This window comes from Sciurus vulgaris (assembly GCF_902686455.1).
Source record: "Sciurus vulgaris genome assembly, chromosome: 11".
In the NCBI taxonomy this organism is placed as follows: Eukaryota; Metazoa; Chordata; class Mammalia; order Rodentia; family Sciuridae; genus Sciurus; species Sciurus vulgaris.
The window spans coordinates 101,436,030-101,447,207 of NC_136472.1; positions in this window are offsets into that span (position 1 = coordinate 101,436,030).

Consider the following 11,178-nt stretch of genomic DNA (forward strand, 5'->3'; position numbering starts at 1 on the left):
TACAGTCGTTTTGGGAGAACCTCACCCGACAGGGAGGAGTCACCCGGTGGGGAGGTCTCGCTGGTCGGTTTTCCTCCCAGAGGTTCCGTTCAATTCACAACTACCACCTGGGCTGGGCAGCCTTCTTCTGCAATGTTCCCAGGGACCCGGACCTACCTCCTGGGCCTGGAAGCCTCACCCTTCGCAAACGAATATCCTTAGGCTGCCTCTCCTCAGAGAAGCTGCCTGCAGTCCTGGAGCCTTCGCTCCGCCCCTCAGTTTGTCTGTGGGGCCCTTCCACCAAGAAGCCGTCTAGGACCCTGCTCTGCACTTTTCGCCTGGCTATGCGGCCCCTCCTCTGAGCAGCCACCTGGAGCCCCTTACAATCGCTCCGAGTCCCAGTGACCCGCCACACGCCTTTTCCTCCGGCAGCCACCTGTTGTTCCGTGTGGTCGCTCTAAATCCAAGTGACCCACCACGCACCTCTTTCTCCACCAGGCAGTCACCCAGAGATCTGGTGCGTCACGAGTCCCAAGAACTCACTGTGCACCTTCTTGTCCCGACTGCCACCCATAGCCCTGGTGCAGTCACTTCGAGCCCAAGCACCCTGCCGCGCTCCTCCTCCTTCTCCAGACAACCCCCCTGTGTTCAGGAGCGGATGCTCTGGGACCAAACCACTCACCACGCTGTTCCACTGGATAGCCGCCCAGAGCCCTGGCGCAGCTGCTCCAATTCCAAGTGACGTGCCGAGCCCGTATTTCTCCTTCTCCTCTGGGCAGCCCCCTGTGTTCAGGGATGGTCGCTTTCAGTCCAAACAGCTCACCGAGCACCTTCTCCTTTGGGCAGCCTCCCAGAGCCTGGGTGGATTGCGCCGAGTCCAAGCGCTGTGGTGAACAGCCACCTCTCCAATGCTCCCAGTTGTCTGCGATCACTGCTCTGGCGGGGGGAGGTGCGCCTCGCTGGCAGCTCTACTTCGCAAAGATCCCTGCTTTCGGGGCTACCGCTCCGTCCGGGACGCCTGCCCAGTGGGAGACACTCCCCCGGCTGCTTTGAGTTGGTCCCAAGTCTCTCTATATGTCCTCTTCTTGAGTCCTGAGTCCTGGAGCAACACGAAACGCAGTCACCCTCTAGTCCGCCATCTTGAATCCCCTGAGGAAACATTTTTATTTTTAAGAATGGAAAAAGAAATGACACTTCAATGAAGAATGAGTGTTAACACAATAATTTTCCTCTGCATTTAAGAGAAACTTACGGTATTATTCAAGAGGAGAATTTTTATGTGTTTTTAAAAATTGGATTTCTGACAATATTTATAAACTCATATCAGGCAATATTAAGCAAGACCAATTGATTTACACTAGAAAATTATTAAACACACACACGCACACACACACAAACACACACAAACACACACACACACACACACACACACCTTTCCACTATCTATCTTTCCTTCAGAGAGGTCACTAAACCTAGTACTTATTTATGTTCTTATGTCTTAATGAATCTTGATTATATTGTTTCCATTTTGTTTATCAAACTCACTTAAGTAATATTTGTTTTATAGCATTAGTTGAAGAAAAGCAATAAGAATAAGCAAGGAAGTTACTCAGGATGGATGGATGAATACTGATCCCAGGTGTTTGCTATTTCTTAGGGGGAAAAATAGTTCCCTAAATCATTTCTTTAGCTAGAAAATGGTCCCATTTTGGTTCCATTTACCTGTGTCAAGAAAGCCAGAGTTCTGAAACGCTAACTGATAAGGAGTCATGTTCAGGTAGGCAGTTCAGGTATTCTCTGCTTCATTTCTAGATGCTTTGACACCCTGTTAAGTTCCTCTCTTTTTTTGTTTTTTTTTTTAATAATTTCACTATTTGGCTTTATTTTCCCTTTGTATTTATTTATTTATTTTTATTTATTTTAATTAAAAATCATAAATTCACATAGGGCAATGTTGTTTGATTCATTCTGTTATTTTTTCCCCTTCCCCCCCCACCCCTCCCACCCCTCTTTACCCTCTATACAGTCCTTCCTTCCTCCATTCTTACCACCCTCCTTATCTCTAACCCTAAACCTAACCCTAACCCTAACACTAACCCCTCCTACACCTCCTTATATGTCCTCATCCGCTTATCAGCGAGATCATTCGTCCTTTAGTTATTTTGAGATTGGCTTATCTCACTTAGCATGATATCCTCCAATTTCATCCATTTGCCTGCAAATGCCATAATTTTATCATTCTTCATGGTGGAGTAATATTCCATTGTATATATATGCCACAGTTTCTTTATCCATTCATCAACTGAAGGGCATCTAGGTTGGTTCCACAATCTGGCTATAGTGAATTGAGCAGCTATGAACATTGATGTGGCTGTATCTCTGTAGTATGCTGATTTTAAGTCCTTTGGGTATAGGCCAAGGAGTGGGATAGCTAGGTCAAATGGTGGTTCCATTCCAAGCTTTCTGAGGACTCTCCATACTGCTTTTCAGAGTGGCTGCACTAATTTGCAACCCCACCAGCAATGTATGAGTGTACCTTTTTCCCCACATCCTCACCAACACCTATTGTTGCTTGTGTTCTTGATAATCGCCATTCTAATTGGGGTGAGATGGAATCTTAGTGTAGTTTTGATTTGCATTTCTCTTATTACTAGAGATGTTGAACATTTTTTCATATGTTTATTGATTGCTTTTACATCTTCTTCTGTGAAGTGTCTGTTCATTTCCTTAGCCCATTTGTTGATTGGATTATTTGTATTCTTGGTGTAGAGTTTTTTGAGTTCTTTATAGATTCTCGAAATTAGCGCTCTTTCTGAAGTATGATTGGCAAAGATATTCTCCCACTCTGTAGGCTCTCTCTTCACATTACTGATAGTTTCCTTTGCTGAGAGAAAGCTTTTTAGTTTGAATCTATCCCATTGGTTGATTCTAGCTTTTATTTCTTGTGCTATGGGAGTCCTGTTAAGGAAGTCTGTTCCTAAGCCAACAATTTGAAGGTTTGGACCTACTTTTTCTTCTATAAGATGCAGGGTCTCTTGTCTGATTCCGAGGTCCTTGATCCATCCTCTCTTTAGGGTCTATTCATGTAACCAATATCAACCCAAAGGAAAATCCAGAGAAATTTAAAATACTGGCAGCAGAATATTTTTAAATGAAAATGAATAAAGTTATTTTAGTTCACAAATATATAGAAAGACTGAAAAATAATATGCAAAAGTGAGATCATTTATTTATAAGAGTACTCAGTCATGGGTTACCTTTTTGCATGTCCAAAATTAAATATTATTAAATCGATGGGTCAGCACGCATAAACTAACTATGCTGATCTATCATTGCTTGGGTATTCATGGCGTCTTCATTGGTTTAGAGAACTTAGTTTAGATATCTTTGGCCTCAAGGAATTGATGAAAGTAACGAACACTTAGCATAGTAGTTGGTGACTTCAAAGTCTACGTTTAGGAATTAGCAGATCTCATTTTAAGTGAGAACAGAAAACCAGACTGGGATAAAATGGAAAAGGGTCTCAGTGCTTAGCATTTATCAACACACTGTTATTTTTATGCCTAGTGTTCTGTATTCTGTGCCTCAGATTTATCTATTTCTTAATTGTTCTCTGCTCCACAGGGTCCCCAGTGAATCCTTGAATAATTGAAAAGCATTTATCTCCCTAGTGGTTGAGCTTCGGTCACTGTGGGACTGAAACAGCTCAGTAAGCTGATCATCATGTTCATGTAAAGGTGTCAGATTTTAAGATGGAATGGCACAGCATAGACACTGTGGACCCCTATCACTTAGTTAATTACCTTAAATCATTTTTATGTTGCAGTGTTTTGTATTCTACTGTTAGATATGATAGCACAGGCCTTAAAATCTAACATAGATCTGATCTGGTGTCATGGTAATAATTCTTTCCACCTCCCCGAATACAGAAACCATCACTTTAACCCCTTACATAATATTTTGCAACTAAAATAGATGGAGTATTCTGAAATGTATATTGCCAATAGGATCACAGTGGAACAAAATTTTAAAAGAAACATAAAATATTAACAATGAGAATCATGACTTAGTGACAGCATTTGTACATTAGTATTAAACCCTATGCAACATGCTAGAGAGCTAGAATATGACAAAAAAAAAAAAAAACAATTATTTCCTGTGGAAATTGAATCCCAAAGATAGTGTTTTTGAAGCATTATACAGTCCTGTACTCTGGCTACAGACATCAAAACTTGAAAATATTTCTTAGTGTATTTTCTCTGTGAAATAATGAGACATAATATTAAAATACACCATAAAAGGTAAGTTAATTTGTTAATGGCAGTGCACCCACGTTAGATAAAATCATTTAATCAGTTTCAAACTTTGAAAAGAAAAAATATTTGACTGTCTTTTCCCTGGTTCTTTAATATACACAATTATTGCAGTAAACATCAGTAAGAAGCCTACATTGTAGAACTATCTACTGCGTTATGAAAAATGGAAGCTAGTTGTTTAAAACCAGAAAAAATATTGTGGAATGATAAGATGTCAGTAAAAGCTCAGGAATTGAAATAGGAGAATGAATTTTATTTTATTTTTTTCATTAAAAACATCTATTAGCATATAATAAAGAACAAAAATAAAACACTGGTAAAAATCTAAATACTTAAAATTTTTTCCATGATTATCATAAAACTGAAGATATGGTACAAAATTTAATGGCATTAAATTAATTACAAATAAATTAAACATAGTTTCTATATTTATTTATTTTTATAATATACAAATTGGATATAATTATTGTAAAAATTACAAATACAATATACTATTTTGTAATTTATATAGCATATGAAAGAAAATAGTTTTTAAAATCTAAAATTAGACTACTTTAGAGGTAACAATCAATGCTTTGGTGAATATTCTTTCATAGCTCTCCTTATGAATTACATATAAATATAATATCATTATATCTTTATATTTTCTCTCTTACCTTTCTTCCCTTCCCCTCACCTCTTCTATCTTACCTTTACAAATTCTTACTCAAAATACCAAATGTAAATAACCTGGTGTGCATCCTTCTATACCTTTTTCAAATGTGCATGCACTTACAAACACATATATGTATGCAACATATGTGCACATGTACAATGTTTGCACATGTGTATAAATATATGCATAAAATTGTATAAAAACAACTTTTTCAAAGTTTTTTTAGAGAAATAGTAAAATAATATGTGTTTCTGTATCTTGCTCTTCTTACTTTACAATATAAGTCTAGAAAACTTTCAACATTTTTCTTTCTAGTAATTATATGACATGTCATGACTGGGTGTGCCACAGATTATGAAGCCATTTATTTTTCTCCTTTTCTCCCTCCCATCTTTCTCCTCTCTTAAAGGGGTTTTCCTTCCTTCCTTTTTTATTTTTCCCCTCCTTCCATTCTGCTTCCTTACTAATATAAGTGCTGCAATTGATATCTCTTTATACGTATAATCTAATGTACTGACGCATTTTTTTCCTATGGGATACTGCTGAAGGGCTTGGATTGCTGTATCATAAGTGAACTCTTGATTTTAAAAATGGTCATGTTGCTGTTCAAAATGGTGGTAGCGATACTTATTTTCATAATTAATATGTAAGATTGCCTTGTTTCTCTCAGTATAGTGTTAGTACTATTTAATTTTTATCCAACTGCTAAATGTGTTACAAGTTCATATCTCATCATTAGTTTAACTTTGTGCACTCAATATCTGGGCACTAGAGCACCTCATTGTGTGGTTTTGGGTTTACTCTTCCAACTTTTCTCTTCATACTATTTTCCTAGGGTTATATTAGAATTATCAGTAGTAAGAACTTTTTGAATACTATAGTTCTCAGCTCTTTAAATGACACAAATATTTTCTCAATATTTATGTATTCTCACTTATGTTCATAGTATTTTTGCTTTCAAATAAGCACAGATATATTTATCATTTATTATTCAGTTTTTAGACTTACCGTCTCTGTCAAAAGTTCTTCCTAAATTCTAAGTAGTAAAATATATCATTGTAAATTTTATTTTGATTAATCCAAATATACCAAGTATACAGGCACAGGTTGTCAGAGTAGATAAATAAAATAAGACTCAACTATAGACTGTCTGCAAGACCCCACTTTAATTTAAAGATGCAGATAATTCAGAAATAAATGAGTGAAAAAAGATATGACATGTGGACACATGATCAAAATAAAATGGGGGTTGATATATTAATATTAGGCAAAGCAGACTTCAGGACAAGAAAAGCTATCAAGAACAAAGTGACATTACATAATGGCAGTCTCCATAAAAAAAAAAAAAAAAAACCACAAAAACATCAAATGAAGTACAAGGAAGCATCATAATGCATGAAGCAAGCATTTATGGAAGCTCAACAAGAATTAGACAAATCCACCAGTGGTTTGCACTATTGATGAACTTAATCTAATAGATATTTGTATAACACTCTATCCAACAACAGTAGAATACACATTCTTTCCTGACTTGCATAAATATTCACTAAGGTAGAACAGAGTGCACTATACTAATGCAACAGGTTAATAATGGGGGAAACTAAGAATGATGTTTGTGGAAATTGTACTACACAGTATTTTTGTAAAGCTCAAACTATCCTGAAATAAAAAAATCATGAAAACTATAGATGACATTTTTAGTGTATTTAAAGTTTTAGATAGTAACATGAAAAATTAAATAATAAAGGATCTCAAATCTCAAAAAATAAAAAAATGGAGTTGTTATGTATTTAAGAAAAAATGAAATTAAATTACAAAATATAAAAATTTATTTTTCTATAGTAGCACAAATCTTCAATTACAAAAGTAGACAGTTTGGAACATATTGAGTATTGTTTATTTTTATGAAATACATTTAAATATTTAATCTAGAGCTGGGAATGTGGTACAGTGGTGAAGTACTTGCCTAGCATGAGTGAGACTCTGGATTGGATCCAGTAACAACACCAAAAGACATTTTCCATCTCAGCATTTCATTTATGATTTAATCATTTAATGAAATGAGCAATCTGACAAAATATTTTGGTACATTGAATTTACCTTTTATTTCTTGTATTTCCAAAAGATTATAAAGATTAATATTAATGTCAGAAATAGAAATAGGCAGTTTTGTATCAAATCATACTATAAAAGTGTATGAAGGATTTAATGTAAACTATTAAAATGCATTCAACAACAAGAAAAGAATTACTACTTAAACTATCACCTAACATTTCAAATTATTGTTTGTTGCAAGTCACTAAAAAACCTGTTAATACACTATTTTATATAATGGTGACATAATTATTCCTTGACCAGCTATAGTGACCTCCTACTGAAAGTGATGATGTCATTGCAACTCATTTAGAGCTGAGTTTAAGGCAAGTGTGGTTTGAAGTTTCCTTTACTTAAATATAAAGAACTTTGAGTGAAGTTCATATTTCTTTCTGCAGAAATTACAATTTAGTATAATCCTTCCAAAAATAATTTAATGATTTAATTTATATTACTTGGTAATGTAAGACAGTATGTCACATTCTGATTCATCATTTTAGAATTCTTCAGAATATCCAAATTATTGAACAACCTTAATCTTTGAAGATTTTATAAGACAGTAAAAAATTAAGAATTATTTCATAGTTTAGATGCTTGTTACACCCAGAGTATAACCAAATTAGTGAAAATGATTAACATTTTTTCTTAATCAAAAGTATTTTTATTTTCAGGCATTGCTTCTTTAGTCTTTGTCATTTATCTTTCATAAAAAAAATTGTTGGCTGCTTAAAAATTTATAATTCTGCTGGGTGCAGTGGTGCATATCATATCTGTAATCCCAGCTACTTGGGAGGCTAATGCAGGAGGATAGCAAGTTCAAGGTCAAACTCAGCAATTTAGTGAGACCCTATCTCAAAATTTCAAAAGATTTTTTTCAAAAAATGGATACAATAGTTCAGTGGTAAAGTACCCTTAAATCCTATTCCCAATTCCTCCAAATTTGCAAATTGCTTTGATATTTCTGTGTAGCATATGAAGAAATCATAAAATTGGAAACTTTTTTATATTATATATTCATTACATATTTGAGATCCCTAATTCCTAAGGATCTAGATTAGTCCATCTTAAATTTATAGCACTGAGTTTTAACGTCCATTATGTTTACTGCACTCTATTTTGTACTACAATTAATGTGACTGTATGTCTTCAAGCAAATATTTACATGCATTTCAGCATCTTCCCCTAAAACACAGTATCTTGGTATTGTACATGCTCAATAATGATGCAACCCTTTGTACTTCTCAACTGTGTTTGACAATGGTTATCACTCCTTAACACTTCTAGTCTCTACAGAAAAGCTCCCAAATCCTCTCATCCTCTCTCCCTTTCCTATCCTTTCCTCACTTCCATACCTTTCCTTCTTCAATAAATAAAATGTTGTGCTATGTGCTATAGAACAGAGCTTTCTAACAGCTCTACAATGCACTGTAGAAAGTTTATAAGTATGTCATAAAATATTGGCTTCAGTCCTTGTGGTGAACAGGTGGGAGCTAGAGTCTAGAGTCTCTATCCCATCTATACTAGATAAGTATATTTGTCACTGGTTTTTCTCTAAGGAAATTTCAAGTGAAATGAAGTCATTCTCCTGCAGGTACTGAACACACTGAAGAATGATAATGAGTGCTTATTGCTCATATACAAGGTATTGAGGACAGCGGCAAGGTGACCTCACTTATGGCTCTATACCTCAGCAGCTAGGTAGACAACATGCACTGTTCATTACAGAGGGGCCTGTGGAATTTCCAGTAGGAGCCCATGGAGCTTACCACTCAGCCCAAGGTACCATGGACTGGGAGAAGGTAACAGAAGGTTCGAGTGTGACTATTCACAGGCAGTTGCTCCAATATGTGTTCACAGGCACTGAATATTTCTGTCCTTTGTGCTTAATGTACCTTGCACAGGCTTCACATTGACTGTGGATGACTGCTCCAACTATGTATATGGGCTCTAAAAACCAAGAGTCATTATTTTTTAAGATTTAACTTGAAAAACCTTGATTACATCCAAAATCCATACCCATTGTTATAAGAATTTAATTGCAAGTTGTCAACTAAAAAAGACAAATTATTTAATAACCTCAACTCTGGAAAATTGTTAAATGATTATTAAATAAATAGATGACATTTTTATCATCAAGCTCTGTGATCAAAGTTTCTCATTGAAAAGAACTAACAAAAATGAGAAGAGGTCGTGACTGAAAAGTCATGAAGAACTGCAACTGTCCATTCAAAACATAAAACTTACTTTTAAAAAGTATATAGGCAAAAAATTTAAAAAAAAAGTATATAGGCAAAGGAAACTTGTTTCTTTTCAAAATCTGGAAAACTATGTTCATATTTGATATAAACTTATCATCTACTATTTTCCTTACTACTTTGAAGTTAATTGTTCTCATCATTATAGAGGTTAGGTTTTCCATCAAGCCTGATATAGATGCCTTCGAATCTCTTTCAATTTATACCCACCGTGCCATGAAAAGAGAAACTCCCTTCTTCAGCAGGACAGTACCAATTACAGACACACACCAGTTCTAAAGGGGCTTCACCTCCCATGAATTCAATGAACATAGACTGAAGTGTCTTCAGTAAAGCATTAGACTACTAGAACTTTGGTGCTATAAAAATTCAGGACACTGAGAAATTGCATTTACCTAGAGAATCATTGAAAGACTAAGTGTGAAGTGAAATCGAAACAGAAATGAGAAGAAAAATGCCATGTTTTAGGTGGAGAAAATACTATGCTCAAAAGCAGGAGTAAGACTTAATGCCCCTCTTTACTGGTTTTCATTCTTTCATCTCTATTCTCCCTCAACCCACTAAAACCGGTTTCTATCTCTCATTGATAAACTGTGACTGCTTCTCAGAACTTCATCAATAGCTCTTAATGATTAATGACAAATTTTCATATTACATCTTGTTTGATCTCTGTGGAATTTGGCACAGTGTTCTCCTTCTGAATACTCCATTTTCATTTGAAATCCTGTCAACCCGACCTCTCTGCTTCCTTCATGTGCTCTATTTCTTTGCCCAACCTAATTCTCTAGGGTAAGTCCTCAGGCCTCTTCTCTTCCCATTTCATGCCCTACAATTGAGCTCTGTGTACTTTCTGAGGTGTGGATGACCACAGTCAGGGGGGGTCTCCGCTAGACATATATCTGGTCCAGAATTCTCAACTGAGAATCCATATAGCCTGTTGTCAACTGTACATCTCTATTATGTATGTTTCTCAAGGTATCTGACAAGTCACAAATTGAACTCAATTCTTACCCCCAATGTTTTCATCCTACTGCTTATACAATATCTCATATTAATGAACCTATTCACAGAAGCTGAAACCTGGCAGCGGTTTTTTCCTTCTCTTGATCTCTAAATCCTATGCCCTTAGTCCAGGCTGTGAAGTCATAATTAATGCTCTCTATGAAATTCAACTACATCTCTGTGCCACTTCTTTAGCTGAAAATTAGAAGATACAGTTTGTAAAGTTTTAATATGTGGATTTACATTTGTGGGTAAGAACACTGTCCATACCTTAGCCATTTGTCTACCAATAGTATATAGATTATTTTAAACAGAAAATACTGGGATTATATAATTCAAAAGGTTTAATATGGATTTTTCTTTCAATAGCTTACTAATCACAGAATTCTCTCATAGTAGATTTTATAAAAGCAAGTATTTAATCCTACAATATTTGCAATTGTTTTAATAGAAGGACACAAACTATGAAATCTTAGGTTCAGGACAGAGGGCTACTATTTACCTAAAGGAAATTGCTCAACAGAGTCAGCAAGCCTATAAAAAAAGACAGTATTCCATATATGCTGATCTATTAGGTAAAAGGTGTCAGTAAATGATACATAGCAGATTTTTATGTATATTTTTATGTACCAGATACTTAGTTACACTTATTTGTCACTTTAAAGTATCAGTGGAACTTTATCCATTGAGAAAATAAATGAGTTTTTGAATAACAGTGCATATTATAGAAAAATCATTTTGAAAATGGGTGCTTGGGAGTATTTCTATCATTATATGGTTTTATTGCTGAGAAATGGCTGAGTCTCTTATGACACAAAACCACACCCTTCAAAAACTCAAGCAAATAGTATTCAAATAAACAGTCCCTATATATATT